Genomic DNA, 26,196 nt, shown 5'->3' with positions numbered 1-26,196 from the left:
GAGAGTGAAAGTGCCCTGTTTGTACTGCCGGTTAGTGCTGGTGAACTCTCTAAACATGCACCCAGGGTAAATGGGTGAATAATTTGGTCACAGGTTCATTACACTCAGCAGCAGAACAGGCTACATGCTTGGCACGCTACAAAACTGTAATTCAGTCAAGTTAGCAAGGTCAAACGCACAGATATTGGCAGAGCTGTAAGCTTACGTTTTGTTTGAGGAAATGCAAGAATTTGCCTACGTCCCAGCAGCGGTTGTCATCAACTCAATTGGCATTGCAAAAAGAGCAATGAAACAGGGAGAAAAGCAAACAAAAAGGTTTTGTCAGATGTGTGTGATTGCTTCGCTCAGGGAATCTTGAGAAGTTGGAAGACCATTGTGCGGGAAAGGAGAAGCTGTTTTCATACCATGTTTTCCCTAATTATGTAGCATTAAGTTGTCAGCCAACTAAACTCCTCTGGGCTCCTGCAGTCTCTTTTGTTTTTATCCTGTGTAACTGGCCACAGCACGCTCTGAGCTATTGCTGTGAGGCAGCCTCTATAATCACTGAGGCAGAGTCTTGGAAAACATGTAATCTGCACAGATACCAGGTATGGAAGGCCAATTTATTTTCTCTCGGGTTTAAGGGAAATGCATTAGTGAAAGATTTCCTCAGCTTAGACTTGGCCCTCCAGTAGAAGCTGAAATTAATGTCACAGTTATGTGCCACCACAGCATTTAATAGGAACACCAGACATTAGCTTTAACCTTGTACTTCTTTCAAAAATAGTAAAAAAAATCAGGTTTTTTTTAATAGTTGTGACTCCTTCTTCCACAACCCCCCACACCCCCAGCTGTATCTAAAAGTTTTTCAATTGTGTATAACATTTAATGCACAAACACCTGGTCAAGGAGTTAAGCCTAAAGAAAAAAAACACTCAAAGTGTGTAATTAAGGCAGAAGCAATAATAGAAAAAATTCAAACTTGCATTATTCTGAGAGGCAGAGGAGTGAATCAGTATAAGTGGCAAGTGCTTTGACATAAGAATTAGTACCTCTTGAGCCTGAATTAGTAAAAAATATGAGGCTGTAGGAAACTTGCATAGTTCCTTCCTGGCATTCTTCTTTGGGCGCTCATAGGTCAAACTTAAACGGACAAATGTCAGATTTGGAAGGTATCTATAAGTGATTCTACAAGTTTTACTGACACAGGAATGCCTTTGATGCGTCTGCAATTGAGTTGCCTTTGGAAATTTGTTTTCTTTTGCTAGAAGACCAAATTGTACGAGGTTTATCAAAAGTGCAAACAATTAAGATTCAGACTAGCAGATACATGCCACTATGACTGCATCAAACAACTCTTAAATTCTGGGAGCACGGAAAAATGTCTGTAATTCAGCGTTCTGCCGAAGGATGCAAATATTACATTGCACAATATTTAGGAACGGAAACACGTTATTTAGCCCAATTGATCTATGTATGTGTGCTCCACATGAGCCTTTAACTCCTGTTCAAATTTATCTAAGCTTATCTGCACACCTTTGCATTTCTCCCATGTGTGTTTATCCAATTTCCTCCTAAATGTGTCAATGCTGTTTGCTTCATATATTTTACGTGGCCGTAAATTTTCACATTCTAACCATCCTTTAGTTTAAAAAAATGTTTCTCTGAATTTCTTGTCAGATTTTTAGTGGCTGGTCCACAGTTTTGAACCAGCCAACATCCCATCCAAAATAGTACCAGATGGCTGGAGGGTGGCAAATATCATTCCCTTGTTAAAGAAAGGAAATAGCGATAATCCTGGGAATTACAGACCAGTCAGTCTTTCTTCTGTGGTGGGCAAATTATTGGAGAGGATTCGGAGAGTCGCTATTTATGATTATTTGGGAAAGCATAGTTTGATTCGAAATAGTCCGCATTGCTTTGTGAGGAACAAAAACAAAGTTGCTGGAAAAGCTCAGCAGGTCTGGCAGCAATTGCGAAGGAGAAAACAGAGTTAACATTTAAGATCGGATGACACTTTCTCAGAACTGAAGGGCAGGTCAAGTCTCACAAGCCTTACTGAATTCTTTGTCGATGTGACAAAACACATTGATGAAGGTAGAGTAGTGGATATGGTGTATATGGATTTTACCAAGGCGTTTGATAAGGTTCCCCGTGGTAGGTTCATTCAGAAAGTAAGGAGGCGTGGGATTCAGGGAAATTTGGCTGCCTGGATACAGAACCGGCTGTCTAACAGAAGACAGAGGGTGGTAGTAGATAGAAAGCATTCAGCCTGGAGCTCGGTGACCGGTGGTGTGCCACAGGGATCTGTTCTGGGACCTTGCTGTTTGTGATCTTTATAAATGACTTGGATGAGGAAGTGGAAGGCTGGGTTAGTAAATCTGCCAATGACACGAAGGTTGATGGAGTTGTGGACAGCGTGGAGGGCTCTTGTAGGTTGCAACGGGACATTGACAGAATGCAGAGCTGATCAAAGAAGTGGCAGATGGAATTCAACCCATAAAAATGTGATGTGATTCATTTTGGAAGGTCGAATTTGAATGCAGAATACTGGATTAATAACAGGATTTTTGGCAGTGTGGAGGAACAGAGGAATCTTGAGGTCTATAGATCCCTCAAAGTTTTCACGCAAGTTCGTAGGGTTGTTAAGAAGGCGTATTGCGCATTGCCTTTCATTGGCAGGGGAATTGAGTTTAAGAGCCGTGAAGTAATGCTGCAGCTCTTTCAAACTCTGGTTAGACCACACTTGGAATATTGTGTTCAGTTCTAGTCACCTCATTAAAGGAAGGATATAGAAGCTTTAGACAGGGTGCAGAGGAGATTTACCAGGATGCTGCCTGGACTGGAGGGCAGCTCTTTTGAGGAAAGGCTGAGGGGAGCTAGGGCTTTTTTCATTGGAGCAAAGAAGGATGAGAGGTGACGACAGAAGTGCACAAGATGATGAAAGGCATAGATAGTGTGAATAGTCGGAGACTTTTTCCCAGGGTGGAAATGACTATTACGAGGAGACATAATTTTAAGGTGATTGGAGGAAGGTAGAGGGGAGATGTTAGAGGTAGGTTCTTCACACAGAGAGCGGTGGGTGCAAGGAATGCGCTACCGGCAGTGATAGTGGAGTCAGAAACTTTAGAAGCTTTTAATCGACTCTTGGATAGGCACATGGAGGATAGTAAAATATAGGGTGTGCAGATTAGTTTGTTCATAGCATAGGATAATAGGTCGGTACAACATCGTGAGCAGAAGGGCCTGTACTGCTCTATGTTCCATGTTCTAGGTTCATATCTCACCTCCCTGGGCTGCCACAAGGATACATCTTATCGATATCTTTACTTCCACTTTTGTCCAATTCCGTCATAAGTTTAAAGACAATTAATATAGAAGGGAAAATGCATTAACTCAGTAAGTGGTTGTCTGTTAGCAATTAATAGGGATTTTTGATGACCCTGATTCCATCTGTTACTTTTCATTTATTGTGTTTTCTATTCACCATATGTTCGCTCTTAAAAGCATTTGGTGATGTATGCCTTCTTATGATAAGATGCAGGAGTTGGACTGCCTTAATATTTCCTCATAACTAAAATGCCTGATTGTTGGAACTATCTTGCTTGCTCACCTTGCTCTAATAACATTCCAGTGCCTACTGCAAAGTATTGAATACACTTCTCTAAGATACTATTCTACCTCTGCAACATTACTGATTTTACCCCTCTTTCTTCTTTTCTGGTGCTTAAACTCTCATCAATATTTTACCTTTAGACCTCTTTACTCCCGTGTAAACATGATGCATCTCCCATGCTCCACTCTTTACAATCTTTCAAAACTCTGCTGTTTCCGCTCGAATTCGCACCAAGTCCCATTGCCTATCACTGCTGTGTTCACTAACTTTCACTGGGCCCTCATCAAACAATGTCCCACATTTAAAATTCTTATCCTTTCTCTGAGACCCCACATTTTACCTAGAAGCACCAGCCCCACAACCTTCTGAGAGTTTGGGTGGAATTTAAAAAATGGTTAAAATCAATGTTCGTCTGCGAATTAATATTCCAGTCCCCTTTCCAGGTTCAATTATCAACGGCAGCATGGTGGCTCAGTGGTTAGCCCTGCTGCTTCACAGTGTCAAGGATCTGGGTTCAATCCTAGCCTCAGGTGACTGGTTGTGTGGAGTTTGCAGGTTCTTCCCGCCCATCTGCATGGGTTTCCTTTGGGTCCTCTGGTTTCTTCCCACAGTCCAAAGATGTGCAAGTTAAGTGGATTGGCCATGTTAAATTGTCCATAGTGTTCAGGGGTGTGTAGGTTAGGTGCATTAGCTATTGGAAATTTAAGTTTAGGGGATGGGTCTGTGTGGGAAGATCTTCAGAAGGTCTGAAGCAGATTTGTTGGGCTGAATGGCCTGTTTCCACACTGGGAATTCTACGAATGTTCCATTTTTCCAGGCAACAATCATTTCTTGAGAACATGTTTCCCAGAAATCCTCCAAAATTATACAGTTAAGTTTGGACTGAAAAAGATAGCATGAGTCAAAGCTGCACTTGATGTCTTTGACATTGGTTAAGGGGACACATGATCTGGTCATGACATTGGACAACATTACAAAATGAGCTGATTGTCAGCTTTAGGTGAAGTATACTTGTCCAATTCTTGAATTTGAAGAAGGCGCTACACAATCCACTCATTAATTGGACAAGGCTGCACATCATTGGCTCTGTGCAGGGTTTTGCCTGACCTGTCATTGAGTAGCTGATTGTTTTTGAGTGGAATGGGTGCTGCTTCTGTGCTATAAGTTTCTATAATTATATTATTTATGCTCATGATGAAGATCCCACTGCTGCTGAAGTTGCAACCCATGTTTGGTAGTTGCAATGAAATTTGTTGATATTATTTTTGAGAACAATGAGGCTTTATCCTCATTGAATCACAAAATTGTTAGGGTGCGGCAAGAGACCATTCAGCCCACCACATGCCTACTCCAGTTCTATTGCCTATCTGCCAGTTCAATTATCTAATGTTATATCTGCCGATGTTTGCCACTTGTAGCTATTATCAGCCTGGTCAATTTTACTGGTGTTGTTTTCAATTCGCATCCAGACAATAAACATGAAATTTTTAATAAATGGAGCATGTTACAAAGTGATTGAGTGTGTTTGCTCAATCTTCCATTAATTCTGGGAGTTTGGTATCAATCAGGTAATTAGAGATAAGTTGAGTTGAAATTGTTAGCACCACTCCTCAGTCTGTGTCCTATCCTGCGTCCTATAAACTCTGTCAACACCACTGTTCATACCACTGCTTAAATCCACCCATTTCCAACGCAGAATCATGGCAAGGCATATTCTCCCTCCTGTCTCATCACATGCACTATCCATGGCATGTAATTAACAAGGAAGACCAAACAGAGTAAACAAACACAAAGTCATTGAAGAATAACAAACTGAAAAATTGCTTTCTGTTTCACTGCTCAGTCCAGGAAATTGCATGGACCCTACATCATTATTTGTTAATTATTATAGTAGAATCTCTGCATTGGCCAGGAACCAATCCAACTCCTTCATGAAGGTGAAGAGACAGCACCTTTCATACTATTGGGCAATGCATTCCCAAACACTCTAGGAAAGGATAGGTCCCCTTTGACCCTTTCCAAGTCTATAGATCTCTATGACTATATTATTTATGCTCGTGATGAAGATCTCATTACTGCCTGAGGTTGGTATTTGCAATGAAATCTCCAAGTGTTCCCTCAATTGGTCAAACTACAGTAATGTGGTGTAGCCCTTGCTTTGTTCTATAATCCTCTGTTTGGTCATGTCTAAGTTGACACGGCTGCTGAGTAACTAGACACAGCTCTTTAAGTTTATGTGAGTAACGGAGCTTCCTTTATCCAGGAATTGTTCCCATGGCTCTCCTCTGAACTTTGCCAAGACCAAAGCTAGGCATAGTACTCCAGCTGTGACGATTAATGCAATTCGTTAAAATCTTCAGAGTTTGATCTATGTTAGGAAGAAGATTTCTGTATCAATTACACATTTATACTGTGCAGGCCAGCAGACCAGAATGCTCCCCCATTACTGATGGAACAGTGATAATGGGAACTGCAGATGCTGGAGATTCCAAGATAATAAAATGTGAGGCTGGATGAACACAGCAGGCCAAGCAGCATCTCAGGAGCACAAAAGCTGACGTTTCGGGCCTAGACCCTTCATCAGAGAGGGGGATGGGGGGAGGGAACTGGAATAAATAGGGAGAGAGGGGGAGGCGGACCGAAGATGGAGAGCAAAGAAGATAGGTGGAGAGGGTGTAGGTGGGGAGGTAGGGAGGGGATAGGTCAGTCCAGGGAAGACGGACAGGTCAAGGAGGTGGGATGAGGTTAGTAGGTAGCTGGGGGTGCGGCTGGGGGTGGGAGGAAGGGATGGGTGAGAGGAAGAACCGGTTAGGGAGGCAGAGACAGGTTGGACTGGTTTTGGGATGCAGTGGGTGGGGGGGAAGAGCTGGGCTGGTTGTGTGGTGCAGTGGGGGGAGGGGATGAACTGGGCTGGTTTAGGGATGCAGTGGGGGAAGGGGAGATTTTGAAACATGTCCATCATGGGCCTCCTGCACTGCCACAATGATGCCACCCGAAGGTTGCAGGAACAGCAACTCATATTCCGCCTGGGAACCCTGCAGCCATATGGTATCAATGTGGACTTCACCAGTTTCAAAACTGGCTCCCCCTCTCTCCCTATTTATTCCAGTTCCCTCCCCCCATCCCCCTCTCTGATGAAGGGTCTAGGCCCGAAACGTCAGCTTTTGTGCTCCTGAGATGCTGCTTGGCCTGCTGTGTTCATCCAGCCTCACATTTTATTATACTGATGGAACAGTAATTGTTTCATTGCATACGCGAAGCAACAAATAGAACAGTTTAGCTAAGGGTCAAGGTGTCTGTTTGGGTTAAGATTGGACCAAGAACACTGATTTGAAAGCATCCGGGCCCTTTCAGTTTGATAAGGACTAGAAATGTTATTGTGTGTGTTCATTATCTTTTAGCTATTTATAATTTCTAATGGAACTACTGATTTAGTCTGAGGTGATACATTTATGAAGATACCAAGTAATATGTTCAGAGCTGTAACTGAGCATTAGATCTACAGGATGATAGAGAGTCCATTGTCTTTAGTGATCAAGAAGGAAATCGAAATGGTTTCAGCTGTGTTAGACTTGCAAAGTCTTGTTTTTGCATGTCTATGATTGAATGTAAGTTTTGTTTCTGTGTTATATGTGATTATCATAATCACAAAATGCCATTGTGTGTTCACATCTTTTTCACTTTTTCATGGCATATGGGCATTGCTGCCAATCCTGAGTTGCCCATGAGAAGATGGCCATTCAGCCCATCAATGCTGCTGCACCATTCAATGAGATCATGGCTGTTCTGATAATTTTCAACTCTAATTTCCTGCCCTTTACCATAATCCTTGATTCCCTTCCTGATTAAAAATTGATCTCACCCTTGAATATACCTCATGACCCGGCCTCTACAGTCCTCTGCAATGAAGAATTCTACAGATTCAAAACTCTCTCAGAGAAGAAATTCCTCCTCATCCCTATTTTAAATCCACAATCAATTATTCTGAGATGAAATCTTCTGGCCCTAGACTCTCTCACAAGTTGAAACAACTGCTCCACTTCTGCCCTGTCAAGTCCAGTAAGGATCTTGTATGTTTCAATAAGGCTGCCTTTCATTCTTCTAAAATACAATGAGTAAAGGCCAAAGCTACTCAACTTCTCTTCATAAGACAGTCCCTCCAGCAGCCTCATGAACTTTAGAACATAGAACATAGAACATAGAACAGTACAACACAGAACAGGCCCTTCAGCCCACAATGTTGTGCCGACCATTGATCCTCATGTATGCACCCTCAAATTTCTGTGACCATATACATGTCCAGCAGTCTCTTAAATGACCCCAATGACCTTGCTTCCACAACTGCTGCTGGCAACGCATTCCATGCTCTCACAACTCTCTGCGTAAAGAACCTGCCTCTGACATCCCCTCCATACTTTCCACCAACCAGCTTAAAACTATGACCCCTCGTGCTAGCCATTTCTGCCCTGGGAAATAGTCTCTGGCTATCAACTCTATCTATGCCTCTCATTATCTTGTATACCTCAATTAGGTCCCCTCTCCTCCTCCTTTTCTCCAATGAAAAGAGACCGAGCTCAGTCAACCTCTCTTCATAAGATAAGCCCTCCAGTCCAGGCAGCATCCTGGTAAACCTCCTCTGAACCCTCTCCAAAGCATCCACATCTTTCCTATAATAGGGCGCCCAGAACTGGATGCAGTATTCCAAGTGCGGTCTAACCAAAGTTTTATAGAGCTGCAACAAGATCTCACGACTCTTAAACTCAATCCCCCTGTTAATGAAAGCCAAAACACCATATGCTTTCTTAACAACCCTGTCCACTTGGGTGGCCATTTTAAGGGATCTATGTATCTGCACACCAAGATCCCTCTGTTCCTCCACGCTGCCAAGAATCCTATCCTTAATCCTGTACTCAGCTTTCAAATTCGACCTTCCAAAATGCATCACCTCGCATTTATCCAGGTTGAACTCCATCTGCCACCTCTCAGCCCATCTCTGCATCCTGTCAATGTCCCGCTGCAGCCTACAACAGCCCTCTATACTGTCAACGACACCTCCGACCTTTGTGTCGTCTGCAAACTTGCTGACCCATCCTTCAATCCCCTCATCCAAGTCATTAATAAAAATTACAAACAGTAGAGGCCCAAGGACAGAGCCCTGTGGAACTCCACTCACCACTGACTTCCAGGCAGAATATTTTCCTTCTACTACCACTCGCTGTCTTCTGTTGGCCAGCCAATTCTGTATCCAAGCAGCTAAGTTCCCCTGTATCCTTAAAATGGCCACCCAAGTGGACAGGGTTGTTAAGAAAGCATATGGTGTTTTGGCTTTCATTAACAGGGGGATTGAGTTTAAGAGTCGTGAGATCTTGTTGCAGCTCTATAAAACTTTGGTTAGACCGCACTTGGAATACTGCGTCCAGTTCTGGGCGCCCTATTATAGGAAAGATGTGGATGCTTTGGAGAGGGTTCAGAGGAGGTTTACCAGGATGCTGCCTGGACTGGAGGGCTTATCTTATGAAGAGAGGTTGACTGAGCTCGGTCTCTTTTCATTGGAGAAAAGGAGGAGGAGAGGGGACCTAATTGAGGTATACAAGATAATGAGAGGCATAGATAGAGTCGATAGCCAGAGACTATTTCCCAGGGCAGAAATGGCTAGCACGAGGGGTCATAGTTTTAAGCTGGTTGGTGGAAAGTATAGAGGGGATGTCAGAGGCAGGTTCTTTACGCAGAGAGTTGTGAGAGCATGGAATGCGTTGCCAGCAGCAGTTGTGGAAGCAAGGTCATTGGGGTCATTTAAGAGACTGCTGGACATGCATATGGTCACAGAAATTTGAGGGTGCATCCATGAGGATCAATGGTCGGCACAACATTGTGGGCTGAAGGGCCTGTTCTGTGCTGTACTGTTCTATGTTCTATGTTCTATGTTCTATAACTTTAATTAATTATCACAGAGTGAAGGTGTCCCTAGGTAACAGTTATGATTATACGGTTAAATTTTACATTCATTTTGAGGGAATGGAGTACGGGTCTGGGACTAATTTAAAAAAAAATAAATTTGACAAGGGTATTTAAACACCACCGGCTAAAATGATTTGGCAAATTAGGGTTGAAGGATGAACTAATAGAGATGCAACTACGGACATTTAATGGGATATTTCAGAAGATACATTCGAACAGGTTAAAATAGTCCAAAAGATAGACTCACCACCTGTAGTTTCCTAGAAATGTTAAGGATATTATCAAACTGAGAAAAGGCATATAATTTGGTAAAGAGAAGTGCAGGTCGGAGATTGGACAGACTATAAAAAAGCAGCCAAGACAAAACATTACTAAGGAAGGAAACAAGCAGCAAGGGTTGTATAAATATTAGAAATAGAAAAGAATTAGAAGAATTAATATTGATCCTAATGGAATGTGAGACCAGAGAATGGAAAAGTTGGAAACGGCAGATGAACTGGACAGATATTTTCTGCCAGTCTTCACCATAAATGATGCAATTAATACTCCAGAGGCAGTGATTAACTAGGAAATGGAAGAGACAGAGGAACTCAAGAAATCCACAATCATCAGGGGCATGTTACTGAATGAATTTTAGGAGATGTCGACTGACAAAGTCTTGATGGACTTCATCATAGGGTCTTAAAAGAAGTGACTAGTACTCAGTCGATGCATTGGTTTTAATTTTCCTTATTTCAGGTACGGTTCCATCAGATTGGAAGGCCAGGTCAGTCAGCCAATCAAATCCACACTGACCTTTCTGAAGAGTATCTGACCCAGATCAACCCCCCCCCCCCCCTCCTCCCTACCATCCTATCCCTGTAGTCTTGCTTTTCCAATGGTTAATCCACACATCCCTGGACACAATGGGCAATTTAGCATGGCCAGTTCACCGAAGCCGCACATCTTTGGAGTGTGGGAAGAAACCAGAGGACCCAAAGGAAACTCATACAGATGCTGAAAGAATGTACAAACTCCACACAAACAGTCACCTGAGGACGGAATCGAACCCAGGTCCCTGGCAATCTGGGGCTAATCACTGAGTCACCTGACAAGACGGCAACAATGAATTGTTTAGTTATAAAGTGGGGATGGGGGGAGACAGAAAAGATAAAGCTACAAAACAGTTAATAATTGTCATAGGACAGATGTTAGAAGTTACTATTAAAGAAGTTATAGCAACCCACTTACATGAGATAAAGATAACCAGGCAGAGTCAACATGGTTTTGTGAAAGGAAAGTCGTGTTTGTCCAATGCATGGGAGTTCCTTGTGGTGGTTATGTGCTGTGGACAAACTGTAGTTAAATTTCCAGAACACAGTTTGTCAGGTTTCACATCAAACGTTATTGTAGAAATATAAACTCATTGTGTTGGGGGTAGTGTATTGAAGTGGATGTATTGGCTGGCTAACAGGAAACAGAGACCATGCATTATCATGTTGGCAATATATAATGAGTGGTGTGCCACGAGATTTGTTGCTGGAACTCAAACTGTTTATAGTTTATATAAATGGGTTAGATAAAAGAATGGAAAGTAGGGTTGTAAAATTTGCTGATGACTTTGAAGATAGTTAGGTAATTAAATTGTCAAAGGGACATTTGGGTGAACAGCCAAGGTAGGGGTGGGGGAGTCCAAAACTAGAGGGCATAGGTTTAAAGTGAGAGGGAAAAGATTTAAAAAGGACCTTAGAGGTAACTTTTTTTATGCAGAGGATGGTTCTTGCATGGAACAAGCTGCCAGAGGAAGTGGCAGAGGCGAACACAATTATAGCATTTGAAAAATACCTGGATGGGTGCATGAATAGGAAGGGTTTACAGGGATATGGGCCAAATGCTGGCAAATGGGACTAGGTCATGAATGAGTTGGACCGAAGGATCTGTTTCTGTACTGTATAACTCTATGACTCTATGATGGCTACAGAAATGTAAGATAAGTCAAGTGAGTGGACAAAGATATGACAAATGGAGTGTTACTTTCGAAAACGTGAGGTTGTCCATTGTAGCAGGATTACAAGTATGTCTAGTGATGCTCTTGGCATGCCCTCCAGCAGTCATCACTGAGCCAACATTGACCCCCTGACTTAGTGGTAATGGTGGAGTTGAGGATATGCTGGGCCATGAGATTACAGCTTGTGGTTGAATACAACTCTATGGCTGTTAGTGGCCCACGGCACCCTATGGATGCCCATTTCTCAGGATCTAAATCTGTTCAAAATTTCTTTTAGTTCCATGCTTCTGATACACAACATGATGGAGGGTGGAGATGATATTGCGTGGAGCTGGAGGAACACAGCAAGGAAAGTTGACATTTCAGTCTGAAGAAGGGCCCCAACCCAAACTTGCCTATTCTTCTGATGCTGCTTGACCTGCTATGTTCTTCCAGCTCCACACTATTATTTCCGACTCCAGCGTCTGCAGTTCTTACTATCGTTCATGATGGACAGTATCCTCAATGTGAAGAAGGGATTTTGTCTCCTCAAAAGAGCTGTGTGTTGGTCACTCCTACTGACACTGTCATAGACAGATGCATTTGGGCACATGTAGATTGGCAAGGACATGGTCAAGGGTGTTGATTGGTTAGCAAGTTGCCCCAAATTGCCAGAGTGAACTTACCAACCAATCAGCACCCTTGTCTTCTTGAGTGCAAATTGTAGAGATAGTTTGACATTTTGACATTCTTGCATTTGTCCTGATGAGTGCAAAATGAAAAGCATGAACTAAATAACTCTTTATCAGCAAATTTTCAGCTTCTTTGTCAATTTAGAAATGATGTTTAGAAGACATGTACTACTGTCACCTCAATCATGCATTGCTTATTTTACAATATGTCCCAATGAGGTTTAAAGGACATGGCTTAGTATGAAAACAGGGAGAGGAAAGATTTCCCACATGACCCTCTTAGCAAGGAATGTCTAATTATTGAATTAGTCCACAACTTCAAAGGGTCTTCAATTGTTCTAGCCCCGAAAAATATTACGTTTGAATGTATTTTAGAAGCTGCTGTGGCTTTAAGTTAGGAACTTATTTTCTCTAGGCAGCAGAAATTATATTTTTAACTTATCAAAATAGTAGTAAATAATGGCTGCTGAAACCCTAGACATTGATCTTGGATACTTTAAGGGTAATGAGGGAAGTATCAACTTAATCACATCTGAAAGGGTTAACAGGTGTGAGGGCTGAGTTCAAAACTTGGCTGCGGATCTTCATATGGGAAAACTTGGATGAATGAAAAATTGTATTTCAAGTTATCTTAAGTCTGGAAAGCCTGATTATGATCCTATTATTTATCTGAAACCACTTACAAATATAGGTTTGAAGATGTGCTTTTTGGAAACCACTACCAATTTCTTCCCCTGTAGTTTAGCCTATGGGTAGCTCTGCTATGATGCATGTTTCACTAACATGAATTGGCTGTAACGCAATTGATGAATAGTGCACACTGTTCAGATAACGCAAACTTTCTGCTGTACAGGTATAGCGATGTTCTATAGTGATTTCCCTATAATGCAATTTTCTGTAGTGCCTGGTCATTCAAGGACACAACTATCGCATTATAGGGGAACTACCTGTAAACTCTTGTCTTTTAAAATGCTCTTTAATGAGGCTGTGGGCATCATTGCAAGTGCAGCACTCGATGCCCATTCCTATGTGTAGCTTGCTCGCATATGTCTGTGGCATTTAAGAGTTAGCCATGTTACTGTGGATCTGGAGTCACATGGAGGCCAGGCAGGTTTGGATGGCAAATTTCCTTCCGTAGCATCAAAATCAGCAATGTTTGTCAGCAATTCCAAGTTTGATGAACTAAATTTAAATTCTACCATTGCCCATGAGATTTAAACCCATGCCCCAGAGAATTGGCCTCACCTATGTGATTTTGAGTCTAATGACATTATCATTGCACCATCATCTCCTTGTGCTACAAGGCAGCTTTCAATCAATTCACTCACAGGGACATTCTACAAAGGCAAGCTATTGGGATTCTTGTGGTGCAGTGGTAGTGTTCCCACCTTGGAGGTAGGAGGCCTAGGTACAGATCCCACCTGCTCTAGAAGTGTATGGGAACGTGTTGGTTAGCAAATGCCTGTTATTTTTTTAAACAAAAAATGCCAGTAACTCTCTAACAAGTATCACACTTGTAGATATTTTGTATATTAACATCATTTAACATATCTACAAGTGTGAACCTTGATGGTAAATTACTCGACTTTTTTTCGGTGGAAATAAAAGTATTTGGTAATCAGCCTGTTCTGGGATGCTATCACAGAGCTCTGCAGCAAGTGAGACTTGAACCTGGATCACATTGCTCAAAGGTTCAAACATTAGCATTGCATCACATGAGTCCTTTGTACCACTATCTTGCAATTGACATGAGTAGACAGAGAGAAATGAATTCCAGTGGGGCAAGAATCCAGAACAAGAGAATGCGGGTTTAAGATGATTCGCAGAACAACAGAAGCTGAAATGAGGAAGTTTTTTTATCATACCTTGAATTTGGAATTAGTGAATGGTGGAGCCAGGTTCAACCCTGACTTTCGAAAATGAATTGATGAAGATGAATGATTTTTGAGTGGCAATGGTGTTGGCAAGAACTAAATTCCTCTACCATCGACCCTGCATGTGCTGGATGGGCCAAATGACCTTCATGTGTTTGCGAACCATTCTATGGTTGTGCTTATGGCTTTTGAATATAGGCATCTACACCTAGTGAAGGTGAAGCAACACTTCACCTGCACTTCACTCAATCTAGTTTACTGCATTCACTGTTCACAATGTGATCTCCTCTACACTGGGGAAAATGAAGCACAGACTGGGTGACCTGCTTCACAGAACAGCTACATTCTGTCTGCAAAAGCTTCCTGGCCTTCCAGTTAGCTGCGCCTCCAACACACTACTGTGTTCCCTGGCCAACATCTGTGTCTCAGGTTTGCTGAAGGGCTCCAGCAAATCTGGAAGAACAGCACCTTATTTTCCATTTGGAGATGCTACAGCTTTCTGGACTCAATATCGATTTCAACAGTTTTAGGGCTTGAGACACCTCTCCCTGTGTCCATACTTCATCCCACATGATAATAGGTTTTAACTTCAAATCCGAATATTGGAGATGATTTGCCTCAAGTGTGGGTATGAGGGAGATCCATTGCATTAAAGGCCTTGTTATTCACATGGTCAGCTATTACACACAATCCATTGTTAGCCACTAACAGTCCTCATTAGTAGCTGAGATAACAAGGTGTAGAGCTGGATGAACACAGCAGGCCAAGCAGCATCAGAGGAGCAGGAAAGCTGACGTTTCAGGCCTAGACCCTTCTTCAGAGCTTTCCTGCTCCTCTGATGCTGCTTGACCTGCTGTGTTCATCCAGCTCCACACCTTGTTATCTCAGATTCTCCAGGATCAGCAGTTCCTACTATCTCATTAGCAGCTATTCACTCTCCTAGGCTGATCATTATCGACTCCTTTGTTCAACTATTCCACTGTCTCTTTAGGCTCCTTCCCCACCCATCATTTACTTCTTAGCCCCACCCCATACTATTGTCTGCATGAGAAACAACGTTTTCCTCGCGTTCCTTGAGTTCTGAAGATGGGTCACTGGACTGGATTTCTCTCTACAGATGCTGCTAGATCTGCTGAGTTTTTTCCAACAATTTCTGTTTTTGTTGTCAACAGCTAATGTTTTGTTTTAAAAGAGCTGCAGTTATCTCTTTATGAAAGTTCACATTTCCTGAAGAATAAACAACCAAAAGAAAATATGTGACATTTCAGAGTAAAATTGCTGTGGATTTTCATGTGGCTGGTAGATTTACAGTTGATTTGATAATGGGTTTTAACTTCAAATCCAAATATCGGATATGATTTGCCTCAAGTGTGAGTATAAGGGAGAGATTTATTGCATTAAAGGTCTTGAAGTCATTTTTAGACACATTCAGATACGGACCCTAATGACAGCTTAAGCCCACAAGCAACCCCTGGTATTTTTGCAATATCATTATCTTGTTGAGACAGTTGACATTTTTTCCTTTGGAGCCAAGCATTATGACTGTGTGTTTACACTGTTGTGGTTTCAGTCATTGCCAATGACATTTACATGGTATTTTTGCATCTGTGTTACTGGAAGCAGGAGCTTCTCACAAACAAGGATATTAACCCCAAGGAGCTGTCACGACAAATATTCTTAAGTAAATAGACATGTTTCACATTACACACTACCTTGGCTCATTCAACAAATATCTGTGTTCGTAATAGTGCAGTCATAAGACAACATGTGATAGTCTAACAGCCTCAGAGCAAAGGCAGGGCTAGCCTCAGGTATACCAGCACAATATGTAACCCATCCTCAGATAACACGAGTACAATGTGTAACCCATCCTCAGATACACCAATGCACTGTACAACCCAGTCTCAGATTCACCAATACACTGTATATCCCAGTCTCAGATACACCAATACACTGAATAACCCAGTCTCAGATACACCAATACACTGTATAACCCAGTCTCAGATACACCAATACACTGTATATCCCAGTCTCAGATACACAAATACACTGTATAACCCAGTCGCAGATACACCAATACACTGTAAAACCCAGCCTCAGATACACCAATACACTGTATATCCCAGTCTCAGATACACCAATACACTGCATAACCGAGCCTCAGATACCCCAATACACTGTATATCCCAGTCTCAGATACACCAATACACTGTATATCCCAGTCTCAGATACACCAATACACTGTATAATCCAGTCTCAGATAGACCAATACACTGTATAACCTAGCCTCAGATACACCAATACAGTGTGTATCCCAGTCTCAGATACACCAATACACTGTATAACCCAGCCTCAGATACACCAATACACTGTATATCCCAGTCTCAGATACACCAATACACTGTATAACCCAGTCTCAGGTACACCAATGCACTGTATATCCCAGTCTCAGATACAGCAATACACTGTATAACCCAGCCTCAGATACACCAATATACTGTATAACCCAGTCTCAGATACACCAATATATTGTATAACCCAGTCTCAGATACACCAATACACTGTATAACCCAGTCTCAGATACACCAATACACTGTATATCCAGTCTCAGATACACCTATACACTGAATAACACAGTCTCAGATACACCAATACACTGTATAACCCAATCTCAGATACACCAATACACTGTATATCCCAGTCTCAGATACACCAATACACTGTATAACCCAGCCTCAGATACACCAATACACTGTATAACCCAGTCTCAGATACACCAATACACTGTATAACCCAGTCTCAGATACACCAATGCACTGAATAACCCAGTCTCAGATACACCAATACACTGTATATCCCAGTCTCAGATACACCAATACACTGTATAACCCAGTCTCAGATACACCAATACACTGTATATCCCAGCCTCAGATACACCAATACACTGTATAGCCCAGACTCAGATACACCAATACACTGTATATCCCAGTCTCAGATACACCAATACACTGTATAACCCAGTCTCAGATACACCAATATACTGTATATCCCAGTCTCAGATACACCAATACACTGTATAACCCAGCCTCAGATACACCAATACACTGTATATCCCAGTCTCAGATACACAAATACACTGTATAACCCAGTCGCAGATACACCAATACACTGTAAAACCCAGCCTCAGATACACCAATACACTGTATATCCCAGTCTCAGATACACCAATACACTGCATAACCGAGCCTCAGATACCCCAATACACTGTATATCCCAGTCTCAGATACACCAATACACTGTATATCCCAGTCTCAGATACACCAATACACTGTATAATCCAGTCTCAGATACACCAATACACTGTATAACCTAGCCTCAGATACACCAATACAGTGTGTATCCCAGTCTCAGATACACCAATACACTGTATAACCCAGCCTCAGATACACCAATACACTGTATATCCCAGTCTCAGATACACCAATACACTGTAGAACCCAGTCTCAGGTACACCAATGCACTGTATATCCCAGTCTCAGATACAGCAATACACTGTATAACCCAGCCTCAGATACACCAATATACTGTATAACCCAGTCTCAGATACACCAATATATTGTATAACCCAGTCTCAGATACACCAATACACTGTATAACCCAGTCTCAGATACACCAATACACTGTATATCCAGTCTCAGATACACCAATACACTGAATAACCCAGTCTCAGAAACACCAATACACTGTATAACCCAGTCTCAGATACACCAATACACCGTATATCCCAGTCTCAGATACACCAATACACTGTATAACCCAGTCTCAGATACACCAATACACTGTATAACCCAGCCTCAGATACACCAATACACTGAATAACCCAGTCTCAGATACACCAATACACTGTAAAACCCAGTCTCAGATACACCAAAACACTGTATAACGCAGTCTCAGATACACCAATACACTGTATAACCCGTTCTCAGATACACCAGTACACTGAATAACCCAGTCTCAGATACACCAATACACTGTATAACCCATTCTCAGATACACCAATACACTGTAAAACACAGTCTCAGATACACCAATACACTGTATAACCCAGTCTCAGATACACCAATACACTGTATATCCCAGTCTCAGATACACCAATACACTGTATAACCCAGTCTCAGATACACCAATACACTGTATATCCCAGTCTCAGATACACCAATACACTGTATAACCCATTCTCAGATACACCAATACACTGAATAACCCAGTCTCAGATACACCAATACACTGTAAAACCCAGTCTCAGATACACCAATACACTGTATAACCCAGTCTCAGATACACCAATACACTGAATAACCCAGTCTCAGATACACCAATACACTGTATAACCCAGTCTCAGATACACCAATACACTGTATAACCCAGCCTCAGATACACCAATACACTGAATAACCCAGCCTCAGGAACACCAATACACTGTATAACCCAGTCTCAGATACACCAATTCACTGTATAACCCAGTCTCAGATACACCAATACACTGTATATCCCAGTCTCAGATACACCAATACACTGTATAACCCAGTCTCAGATACACCAATACACTGTATAACCCAGCCTCAGATACACCAATACACTGTATAACCCAGTCTCAGATACACCAATACACTGTATAACCCAGCCTCAGATACACCAATACACTGTATATCCCAGTCTCAGATACACCAATACACTGTATAACCCAGTCTCAGATACACCAATACACTGTATATCCCAGTCTGAGATACACCAATACACTGTATAACCCAGTCTCAGATACACCAATACACTGTATAACCCAGCCTCAGATACACCAATACACTGTATATCCCAGTCTCAGATACACCAATAAACTGTATAACCCATTCTCAGATACACCAATACATTGTATAACCCAGGCTCAGATACACCAATACACTGTATAACCCATTCTCAGATACACCAATACACTGTAAAACCCAGTCTCAGATACACCAATACACTGTATAACCCAGTCTCAGATACACCAATACACTGTATATCCCAGTCTCAGATACACCAATACACTATATAACCCAGTCTCAGATACACCAATACACTGTATATCCCAGCCTCAGATACACCAATACACTGTATAACCCAGTCTCAGATACACCAATACACTGTATATCCCAGTCTCAGATACACCAATACGCTGTATAACCGAGTCTCAGATACACCAATACACTATATAACCCAGCCTCAGATACACCAATACACTTTATAACCCAGTCTCAGATACACCAATACACTGTATATCCCAGTCTCAGATACACCAATACACTGCATAACCCAGTCTCAGATACACCAATACACTGTATATCCCAGTCTCAGATACACCAATACACTGTATAACCCATTCTCAGATACACCAATACACTGTATAACCCATTCTCAGATACACCAATACACTGAATAACCCAGTCTCAGATGCACCAATACACTGTATAACCCATTCTCAGATACACCAATACACTGTAAAACCCAGTCTCAGATACACCAATACACTGTATAACCCAGTCTCAGATACACCAATACACTGAATAACCCAGTCTCAGATACACCAATACACTGAATAACCCAGCCTCAGGTATACCAATACACTGTATAACCCAGTCTCAGATACACCAATACACTGTATAACCCAGCCTCAGATACACCAATACACTGTATATCCCAGTCTCAGATACACCAATACACTGTATAACCCAGTCTCAGATACACCAATACACTGTATATCCCAGTCTGAGATACACCAATACACTGTATAACCCAGTCTCAGATACACCAATACACTGAATAACCCAGTCTCAGATACACCAATACACTGTATAACCCAGCCTCAGATACGCCAAGACACTGTATAACCCAGCCTGAGATACACCAATACACTGTATATCCCAGTCTCAGATACACCAATACACTGTATAACCCAGTCTCAGATACACCAATACACTGAATAACCCAGTCTCAGATACACCAATACACTGTATATCCCAGTCTCAGATACACCAATACACTGTATAACCCAGTCTCAGATACGCCAAGACACTGTATAACCCAGCCTCAGATACACCAATACACTGTATAGCCCAGACTCAGATACACCAATACACTGTATAACCCAGTCTCAGACACACCAATACACTGAATAACCCAGTCTCAGATACACCAATACACTGTATTTCCCAGTCTCAGATACGCTAATACACTGTATAACCCAGCCTCAGATACGCCAATGCACTGTATAACCCACTCTCAGATACACCAATACACTGAATAACCCAGTCTCAGATACACCAATACACTGTATATCCCAGTCTCAGATACACCAATACACTGTATAACCCAGTCTCAGATACACCAATACACTGAATAACCCAGTCTCAGATACACCAATACACTGAATAACCCAGTCTCAGATACACCAATACACTGTATAACCCAGCCTCAGATACGCCAAGACACTGTATAACCCAGCCTGAGATACACCAATACACTGTATATCCCAGTCTCAGATACACCAATACACTGTATAACCCAGTCTCAGATACACCAATACACTGAATAACCCAGTCTCAGATACACCAATACACTGTATATCCCAGTCTCAGATACGCCAATACACTGTATAACCCAGCCTCAGATACGCCAAGACACTGTATAACCCAGCCTGAGATACACCAATACACTGTATATCCAGCCTCAGATACACCAATACACTGTATAACCCAGTCTCAGATACACCAATACACTGTATAACCCAGTCTCAGATACACCAATACACTGTATAACCCAGTCTCAGATACACCAATACACTGTATAACCCAGTCTCAGATACACCAATACACTGTATATCCAGCCTCAGATACACCAGTACAGTATATAACCAATTGTGATGACAGCATTAAATTTCCATACTAACCACAAACCAAATAAAGTTCCACTTTAATTCCCCAGATTCTTACTTATTAGGGAGAAATAACTGATGGTGGTTTAACCTAAGGGTCACCACACATCTGGTGAGGAGAGAGGCCGAGAAGGACAGCCCCTCATGGTGATCCCAGCTGGTTGTGGGAATTAGAACCCTAGCTGCTGTTATTACTGTACATTTCAAAGCAGTCATCTATCCATCTATCCATTTAGCCGCCCTTCAGACTAACCAGTCCATGCCGAACGTCATCCCAAACTAAACTAGTCCCACCCACCCATATCCCTCCACAACTTTCCTATTCATTAACTTATCCAAATGTCTTTCCAATGTTGTAATTGTTCTCGTAGCCACCACTTCCAATCACAAACCGGCATTTCTTTATAACACAAACCTTCCATACCCAGCAACATGCTGGTAAATCTCTTCCGAACCCTCTTCAGCTTAATAATATCCTTCCTATAACTGGGCAACTAAAACTGAACACAGTATGCCAGAGGAGGCCTCACTGATGTCCTCTACAACTTCAGCATGGCATCTCAACCTCTCTACTCAAAGGGCTGAGCAATGAAAGCAAGTGTGCCAAACGCCTTTTTAACCATCCTGTCTATGTCTGGAGAAAACTTCAAATTATGAAGTACCTAAACCCCTAGGTCCTCCTAGAACATAGAACATCGAACTGTACAGCACAGTACAGGCCCTACAGGCCCACTATATTGTGCTGACCTATTATCCTACTAAAATCAATCCACCCTGCATACTCTACATTTTACTATCCTCCATGTGCCTATCCAAGAGTTGCTTAAAAGTCTCTGAAGTATCTGCCTCCACTACCACAGCTGGCAGTGCATTCGACACGCCCACCACTCTCTGTGTGAAGAACCTACCTCTGACATCTCCCCTAGACCTTCCTTCAATCACCTTAAAATGATGCCCCCTCGTAATAGTCTGTTCTACCACATTACTCGATTTCTTCAGTAAAACTTAGGGCACTTTTTCCCAGGAGCAAATCCGGTTGTTGGGAGTGAAGCAAGAGCAGCATCTTGGTGTTGAAATGCTGAGGATTAAAATGATCGAGTTCCAATGTCCACTTTAAAATCTCTGATTTTCCCATCCCTGCTCTTTACCGCCTGATGATGCACACAATCATACACAAGCTCCACAATCACAGCCAGAGTGAAGGCATCCTTGGACAGTTCAGGCCTCGGATGGTTTTTAAGCAGTTAGTAGCAATGGTTGTGAAAGAAAAACCTGTACAGTAAGTTTGTTCATGTCAATTTCCCATTTCACATTTCTGCACTGATGTCGCTGGAGATGTTTGAAAAGGGAACCGGGGTGGAATTCATCTGATGAGAATTGAAATTGTTCCTGGACTAAATCAGAAGTGGACAACATCCCCTGATCGTTTCCTTCACAGCAGTCAGGTACAGATATTTAAACCCAGCAATGTGAAGAGTAAAGGAGAGCATCTGTCAAATAAAACTTCCTGCAAATTCAAAGCCTTCCCCCTTGTTTGGGATTAATGAGTTCTCAGTGTTGGGATCCTGCAATCTTAAACAAAATCACAAATTAACTGAATGGGCAACAGAGTGGCAAATGATAATTATCTGGGGAGCTGTGAGTTTCACTTCGCTAATAGGAATAAAAAAGTGGATTAATCTTTAAAAGTTGTAAAACCTCTTAAATTATGACAGACATACTCCTACCAGAAACACAGCGAGTTGGCTTACATGTGCAGCAAGCCATCAGGAAGGCAATAAAGATGTTACCCTTAATTGCAAAGGGAATGGACTACAGGGAGAAAGAAGTCTTGCTACTAGAGTAGAACAGCCTTTACTGTCACATAGTCAATGAAATAAGTGAAAAGTTTATATGTTGTAGTTACAGTACTGACTTAGATACTAAAGTACCTAGGTGCAGCATCTTTAGTTAGAAGATTTTAGACAATACAGAAATAAAGTGTCCAGCATTTTGGCACAGGCTGTCTTTCGATCATTTGGGGGTCACTAAAAGTTTAGTATAGCAGATCAGGCTGGCACCTAGCCTCCAGTCCGCACTGGGCCCTGGCTCCAGACTGTGCCAGTGATACGCCAGGCTGGGAGGCTGCTGCAGGAGGCCAATCGGTTGCTACCCCAATGCAGGAGGCCACAGCACCAGGCTGGGGAAGTTGCCATGCCAATGCTGGGAGGTTGCTACAAGAACCTGGGATGACACCATGCCAATGCCGGGAGGCCCCCACGGGTGGAGGCTGATGCACGAGGTCGGGATGTCGTTGTGCCATGCCAGAAGGTTGCCATGCCAATGCCAGGAGGCTGCTGCAGGAGCCTGGGATGACACCATGCCAATGCCGGGAGATCCCACTGTTGAAGGCTGATGCACCAGGTCGGGATGTCATTGTGCCATGCCAGAAGGTTGCCATGTCAATGCTGGGAGGCCGCTGCAGGAGGCCAGGACGACACCATGCCTATGCTGGGAGGCGGCCGTGCCAGGCCAGGCATTGTTGGTGAAGGCTGGGAAGCCTAGCTGGCCAGAGTCTGGGAATTATCACTTGTTGGAGGTTGGGAGTTGAAGGAGGGGAAAAAAAGAAGAAAAATAAAATGCTAGGAGGAACAAAAAGAGAAGAAAAAAAGAAGAAGAATGGGCAGCGCAGGCGAACTCCAGCTGGAGTATCCTACTCCACCTATACTACTGAGTAGGGCTTTGGTAAGACCATTCCTAGCACTGTGGCAGATGAGGAGAGAACAGGGAACAGACTTGTTAATGGGCCATGGTAAGCGAGCGTGAATTTCAAAGGATGGCTCAGTGTACCTCAAAGAGTCTGGTGCATTCAAATGCCCAGTAGCCAGGATAATGGTGGGGACATCAGAAATGCTCTTTTTATTTGTTGGAAACTGTCATTTGCAGGAGGTGAAAGACATCACTGGCAAGACAAATGGAAAAACAATATCAATGTGTAAGGATAATGAAATGTGAGGCTGGATGAACACAGCAGGCCCAGCAGCATCTCAGGAGCACAAAAACTGACGTTTCGGGCCTAGACCCTTCATCAGAGAGGGGGATGGGGAGAGGGTTCTGGAATAAATAGGGAGAGAGGGGGAGGCGGACCGAAGATGGAGAGAAAAGAAGATAGGTGGAGAGGAGAGTATAGGTGGGGAGGTAGGGAGGGGATAGGTCAGTCCAGGGAAGACGGACAGGTCAAGGAGGTGGGATGAGGTTAGTAGGTAGGAGATGGAGGTGCAGCTTGGGGTGGGAGGAAGGGATGGGTGAGAGGAAGAGCAGGTTAGGGAGGCAGAGACAGGTTGGACTGGTTTTGGGATGCAGTGGGTGCAGGGGAAGAGCTGGGCTGGTTGTGTGGTGCAGTGGGGGGAGGGGATGAACTGGACTGGTTTTGGGATGCGGTGGGGGAAGGGGAGATTTTGAAACTGGTGAAGTCCACATTGATACCATTGGGCTGCATGGTTCCCAAGCGTTATATGAGTTGCTGTTCCTGCAACCTTCGGGAGGCACCATTGTGGCACTGCACGAGGCCCATGATGGACATGTCATCTAAAGATTGGGAGGGGGAGTGGAAATGGTTTGCGACTGGGAGGTGCAGTTGTTTATTGCGAACCGAGCGGAGGTGTTCTGCAAAGCGGTCCCCAAGCCTCTGCTTGGTTTCCCCAATGTAGAGAAAGCCACACCGGGTACAGTGGATGCAGTATACCACATTGGCAGATGTGCAGGTGAACCTCTGCTTAATATGGAAAGTCATCTTGGGGCCTGGGATAGGGGTGAGGGAGGAGGTGTGGGGGCAAGTGTAGCATTTCCTGCGGTTGCAGGGGAAGGTGCCGGGTGTGGTGGGGTTGGAGGGCAGTGTGGAGCGAACAAGGGAGTCACGGAGAGATTGGTCTCTCTGGAAAGCAGACAGGGGTGGGGATGGAAAAATGTCTTGGGTGGTGGGGTTGGATTGTAGATGGCGGAAGTGTCGGAGGATGATACGTTGTATCCGGAGGTTTGTGGGGTGGTGTGTGAGAACGAGGGTGATCCTCTTTGGGCGGTTGTGGCAGGGGCGGGGTGTAAGGGTTGTGTTGTGGGAAATGCGGGAGATGCGGTCAAGGGCGTTCTCGACCACTGTTGGGGGAAAGTTGCAGCCCTTGAAGAACTTGGACATCTGGGATGTGCGGGAGTGGAATGTCTTATCGTGGGAGCAGATGTGGCGGAGGCGGAGGAATTGGGAATAGGGGATGGAATTTTTGCAGGAGGGTGGGTGGGAGGAGATGTATTCTAGGTAGCTGTGGGAGTCGGTGGGCTTGAAATGGACATCAGTTACAAGCTGGTTGCCTGAGATGGAGACTGAGAGATCCAGGAAGGTGAGGGATGTGCTGGAGATGGCCCTGGTGAACTGAAGGTTGGGTGGAAGGTGTTGGTGAAGTGGATGAACTGTTTGAGCTCCTCTGGGGAGCAAAAGGCGGCGCCGATACAGTCATCAATGTACCGGAGGAAGAGGTGGGGTTTGGGGCCTGTGTAGGTGTGGAAGAGGGACTGTTCCACGTAACCTACAAAGAGGCAGGCATAGCTGGGGCCCATGCGGGTGCCCATGGCCACCCCCTTAGTCTGTAGGAAGTGGGAGGAATCGAAAGAGAAGTTGTTGAGGGTGAGGACGAGTTCAGCTAGGCGGATGAGGGTTTCGGTGGAGGGGGACTGGTCGGGCCTGCAGGACAGGAAGAAGCGGAGGGCCTGGAGGCCATCTGCATGCGGAATGCCTCAATATGTAAGGACCCATGTCAAGCCCTTATCCAACAGGACGGCTGTGTCATTGTAAAGTAGTAAAACCCGTATTGTGCAGAGCTTGGAAGGTTGTGGCTTAGTGATAATGTCCCTGGCCAGTCACCCCCACACACAGGTTACTGCTCAAGGGACATGGGTTCAAATCCCCCTGGGGCAGAAGGTAAACTTTTGAATCCAACAAAATCTAGCATTAGAAGCGAGCCTCATGTTAATCACTGTTTCTTACTATTAAAAAACCCACTTGATTCATAATGCTCTGTGGGGAAGGAAATCTGCTGTCCTTATCCAGGTCTGGCCTACATATGACTCCAAATCCATGGCAATGTGGTTGACCCTTAACTACCCTTTGAAAT

At 43.4% G+C, this 26,196-nt stretch overlaps 1 protein-coding gene across 1 annotated transcript in view; it reads left to right on the top strand.

Moving 5' to 3' along the window:
* The window catches only part of hpse2 (heparanase 2), a 264,875-nt gene that overhangs the window by 81,375 nt on the left and 157,304 nt on the right, over positions 1 to 26,196 (top strand). The window lies entirely within an intron of this gene.

The sequence above is a fragment of the Stegostoma tigrinum genome, chromosome 20 (genome assembly GCF_030684315.1).
Source record: "Stegostoma tigrinum isolate sSteTig4 chromosome 20, sSteTig4.hap1, whole genome shotgun sequence".
Classification (NCBI taxonomy): domain Eukaryota; kingdom Metazoa; phylum Chordata; class Chondrichthyes; order Orectolobiformes; family Stegostomatidae; genus Stegostoma; species Stegostoma tigrinum.
This window is presented reverse-complemented; position numbering and strand designations above follow the sequence as displayed.